The 5,357-nt window shown below is 39.5% G+C and overlaps 1 long non-coding RNA gene across 1 annotated transcript in view; it reads left to right on the top strand.

The window, feature by feature from the left end:
• Positions 1-4,807: 4,807 nt before the first annotated feature.
• The window catches only part of LOC115941280 (uncharacterized), a 5,986-nt gene continuing 5,436 nt past the window's right edge, over positions 4,808-5,357 (top strand). Inside the window, exon 1 of the long non-coding RNA XR_004076042.2 lies at positions 4,808-4,999. This is a non-coding gene — a long non-coding RNA (uncharacterized LOC115941280). The remainder of the gene's footprint in view (positions 5,000-5,357) is intronic.

The following is a 5,357-nucleotide window of genomic DNA, read 5'->3' as shown; positions in this document are numbered from 1 at the left end:
TCAAATAAATAAATAAAAATCCTAAAAAAAAAAAAAAAACCCAAAAAACAGAGTCAACATTCAAACCCCTGGATGTCTGGTTCCGAAGTGGGAAGCTTTCTCTCCAGTGTCATGCTGCCCACTCTGTGCAACAGGAAGCAGACATATTCACATGCCCTTTATAGAGCAAGACTGAGACATTACAGGAGAGCCAAGAAAGTTAAGTTCAAATTTAAAAAGAACTTCTAACCATCAAGCTATTCAAAAATGAAATGTATTGATGAGCTGACAGTAAATTTTATGAAGAAACATAAAGGACCTAGAATAGCCAAAGCAATCTTGAAAAAGAACAAATTTGAAGGACTTATACCACATGATTTCAAGACTTACTATACAGCTCTAGTAATTAAGACAGTGTGGTATTGGCATAAATAAACAGATTGGAAAAAACAGAGAATCGAGAAATAGGATCACACATACAAAGTCAAATGCCTTTTGATAAAGGCATCAGTGAAATTCAGTGGAGAAAAGGAAGTCATCTTTTAAGTGTACTTGTATAATTGATATTTATATGGAATCAGTGAACCTCAGCCCCCACTTCACATCATATACAAAGATTAATTTGAGATGGATCATAAACCTAAATGTAAAGGCCAAACCATAAACTGTCTAGAAGGAAACACCGGAGAATATATTTGCAAAATTGGCATGGACAAAGATTTCTTTGGATACAAAAAAATACGTAACAATAAAAGAAAAAATGATTTAATGTATTTTATTAAAATTAAACTTTCTGATTATCAAAATACATTGTTAGTAAAAATGAATAGGCAAGCCACAGACTGGGAGAAATATACATCTCTGACACAGGACTCAAAAGCAGAATAAAGAACTCCTACAAATCTATACTAAAAAGATGAACAGTATTTTTATTTATTTTTATTTTTTACAAACAATATATATTTTTTATTTAAATTCAATTAATTAACATATAATGTATTATTGGTTTCAGAGGTAGAGTTCAGTGATTCATCAGTCTTATATAACATCCAGTGCTCATTACATCACGTGCCCTCCTTAATGCCCATCACCCAGATATCCCATCGCCCCACCCCTTGCCCCTCCAGCAATCCTCAGTTTGTTTCCTAAGATTAAGAGTCTCTTATGATTTGTCTCCCTTTCTGATTTCGTCTTGTACAAACAATATTTTTAAATGGGCAAAGGACTTGGAGAAACACTTCATAAAAGAGAATGCATGGCCAATAAGCACATAAAAAAGGTGCTCAGCCTTGTTGGTCAACAGGGAAATGCAAATTAAAACCACAATGGGATAGCACTACACACCCATTAGTAAGGTTAAAATTTTTCAGTTCTAACAATAGCAAATGTTGGAGAGACTATAGGGCAACTGGATTTCTTCTACATTGCTAGTAAAAGTATAAAATGGCACAGCTAATTTGGAAAACTGGCATTTTCTTATAAAGAGTCACCTATTTTCTGATCCAGGAATTCCAAAACAAATGAAATCTTACGTCTACAAAAATAATAGAGGAATGTTCATTGTGACTTTCTAATAGCCAGAATTTGGAAACTATGCCAGTGTTCATCCATAGGAGAATGAATACATAAATGGAGGTAAATCCATACAGTGGGATATTGCCCAGCAACAAAAAGGAACAGACTATTAATACATACAGCAACATAGATGAATCTCAAAAATATTATGTGAAAAAAGCCACCAGAGTACACCGACTGAATAATTCCATTTACGTGAAGTCCAGGAATAGGCAAAATGAATCTGTGGGAATAGAAATCAGAATTGTGTCTTCCTGCGGGAGGAGGGAGGCAGGATGATTAAGTGGAAAGGATCCTGGGGAAATTTTCTGTGTGATGGCAATTTTCTGCAGTTTGATTAGGCCATTGGATACACAAGGTATATTTGTCAAAAAGCATCAAACTGTACAATAAGGTCTGTGCATTTTACTGTATGTAATTATACTTCAATTAAAAAATAAATTTAAATAAATAAAAGGATCAAATTAGTTGCCTCTCCCAATATTGTGCTCCTTGGCATTGGAAGTATCCAAGCTACATTAAATGCTTGTCAGAAATATTGTGAACGGTTCAGATTTGAGAGTTCAGATTAAGTCATTAACAAAACATAAAAGATTTGAAGACCCTGAGGTACATGATATTGAATTAATCGGATATTTCAGAAAAGACAGTATCTGTCTCCATCTGCCACTTTAGGGCACTCAACAAGAGTCAGGAAATTTATGTTACTAAACACTTGAAAACATCTTTAAATGTTTGTGTGACGTGTTCTTTTCTGAAATTCTTCCCATATCTGGCCTTATCTCTACTTCCCTCCTGACACCCAAGCCTTCAGCCATTCTATGTTCCTGTATCTTAGAACATGCAGCGTTTGCACATTTCCTTTGTTAAACAACCTCTCCTCCTCCACTTCTCATCAACTTCTGCCCAGTCTCTGAAGATTCTTCACAGGAGTCAATGCACCAGTAAAACTTCACTACAAATGCTACTCCCTGCCCTTTGAGTTCTATGCATGTTTTAAGGCTTGCCTGCAGCATAGCATTTACCCTAGGCTAGAAGTTGCCAAGGTTCCTTCCAGCTCAAAGATTCTAGCTCTTTGGACACGTGGTTCCAGATTTGAAGAGTGAAGAGAAACGGTAGCCATCAGCAATAACATCTTCATCAGGCTCTACAGGAGGGGGACTGAATGAAAGAATGGGACCTGGGGAGATCTGCAGTTAATCCTTGAACAACATGGGGTTTCAGGGTGCCGACATCCCGTGCAGCCAAAAATCCACATATTACTTTTGACTCCCCCAAAACTTAACTACTAATAGCCTACTGTTGACCGATAATAACATGACAATAGATTAGCACATACTTTGTATATGTATTCAATACTGTGTTCTCACAGTAAAGCAAGCTAGAGAAAAGAAAATGTTGTTAAGACATTCATAAGGAAAATACATGTACAGCACTGTATGGTATTAAAAAAAAAAAAAACCCACGCGTAAAAGGACATGTGCTATTCAAACCCATGTTGTTCAAGAGACAACTGTATGTTGCTTCAAATCAGGTCAGAAGCTACAATGTCAGCTGATTAGTAAGAGGCAGCTGAGACTTGCAGCTTTGGGGCTGGATAGGAAGGGACTAAGCTCTGTGGCTGCATGAGAACAGATCTGTGTGTGTGCACTGGACATGAGGGTTTGGAAGGAAAGGATTTAAAAAAAAAAAAACTCTAGGCTAAATACAGAAGCTAATATTTATGGAGTACTTTCTCTGGTGCCAGAGACTCTATACTAAACACCATGTATCCATTAATCTTATTTAATCCTCATTTTAACTCTCTGCAGAAAGATTAAGTGGTGTGCCCAAGATTTTGCCACTAGTAAGTGATAGAACCGGGTCTCATTTCCGGTTCTGTTTGACTCCAAAGTCCATACTCTTGATCACTGGGCTCTACTGTGCCCCAGAAAGGAATTGCCCGTATCATTTTACGCTGTCTCTTGGTTCCAAGAACCTCAACCAGCCCAAACTGACAACTTCCTTTCCCATGATTTTTTAGGTTATCTGAGAAGAAGCATCAACAGCATTCCCCAGTAACCTGGTCCAGGGTCTCTAATGTCTTTAGCCAGGGTACTCTTCTCTGTATTTAATCTGAGACCTCCCTTCTCTTGTTTTATCATTAATAGATGAGCTTAGGGCTCCATTTATACTTAAAATTTCAGTGGAAGGAGGAAGATGCAGAAACTACTGCAGTTTAAATATTCTGGGACATCTAGGGGCACCTGGGTGGCTCACTCTGTTAAGTGACGGACTCTCAGTTTCAGCTCAGGTCATGATCTTAGGGTCCTGGGATCGAGGCCCCCTTCTCCCCTGTGCTCCATGCTCTTGCAGAGTCTGCTTGGGATTCTTCCCCCCTCCCTCTTCCTTGCCCTCTGCCCCTCCTCCCACTCGTGTGCTCACGCATGTGCGTTTTCTCTCTCTCAAATAAATAAATAAAATCTTTAAATATTCTGGGGCATCTGAATCTTGTCAAGTTTCCATCGCAGTGTGGTCTAGAACCATATAAAGGAGGCTGATGAAAGGACACGATGAGTCAAAAAGAAAATGTGGGGCGCCTGGGTGGCTCAGTTGGTTAAGCGACTGCCTTCGGCTCAGGTCATGATCCTGGAGTCCCGGGATCGAGTCCCGCATCGGGCTCCCTGCTCGGCGGGGAGTCTGCTTCTCCCTCTCCCGCTTCCCGTTTGTGTTCCCTCTCTCGCTGTGTCTTTCTCTGTCAAATAAATAAATAAAATCTTTAAAAAAAAAAAAAAGAAAATGTGCATTAAGGAGATTGGGAAATGGGTTCATTCTCATTAAGGTATAGGTGCAGTGGACCACAGGGTATCTTGTTGCATGAAGCTATAGTCTTGCCAAAGAAAATGGAAGGAACTAAGCTACGGGACGTGGGAATCATAGCAATGTTATGCTGAAGTTTTGCAATAGTCTTCTTCCCTTGGTCACTTTGTCTAAATAAACTAAAACCATGCCAAATATATTCAGCACCTGCTGGGAACTCATTTCTTCATCTTCTCTTCTTCCTTCTCTGTAGTGCATGTCATTGTATTACGGGGAAATCCTTGCTTTCAAAAACAGTGCTGTGAGAACCCAGAATACAGGTCCTCCTTGCTCAAGAGCCTGACCTCAGTCCTCAGAGTTGCAACCCAAAATGACTCAGACCAGTGAGTGGGTGAGTGGGAGGTTTTAAAGCTACACTCCAAGAGCTAGTACCAGGCAGAGCACACAATGAGAACTACATCACTAACTTAGCAACAGTTTGTCAGTTTTTTCTTTTAATCTCCCCAATTTCTTCAACCAGATGTAAGAAATGAGACTCAGAACAAGTACATTTTTATAGAGACAAGAGCAGAGAGAAACAACCAACGCATAGAGTATTAACCAAGACAAGGCTGAGGAAAACATAGGGGTACATCCGGCGGTCAAGGTGAGCGGGATCAGAACACCTAAGTGAACGAGAAAAGGATGTTGTGTGCAACACCCGCCCCAAGTGATTTCTTTTTTTTTAATTTTATTTTATTATGTTATGTTAATCACCATACATTACATCATTAGTTTTTGATGTAGTGTTCCACGGTTCATTGTTTGTGCATAACACCCAGTGCTCCATGCAGAACGTGCCCTCTTTAATACCCATCCCCAGGCTAACCCATCCCCCCACCCCCCCTCCCCTCTAGAAGCCTCAGTTTGTTTTTCAGAGTCCATCGTCTCTCATGGTTCGTCTACCCCTCCGATTTCCCCCCCTTCATTCTTCCCCTCCTGCTATCTTCTTTTTTTTTTTTTAA

This window comes from Leptonychotes weddellii, chromosome 11, assembly GCF_054177405.1.
Source record: "Leptonychotes weddellii isolate Sample4059 chromosome 11, ASM5417740v2, whole genome shotgun sequence".
Classification (NCBI taxonomy): Eukaryota; Metazoa; Chordata; class Mammalia; order Carnivora; family Phocidae; genus Leptonychotes; species Leptonychotes weddellii.
This window is presented reverse-complemented; position numbering and strand designations above follow the sequence as displayed.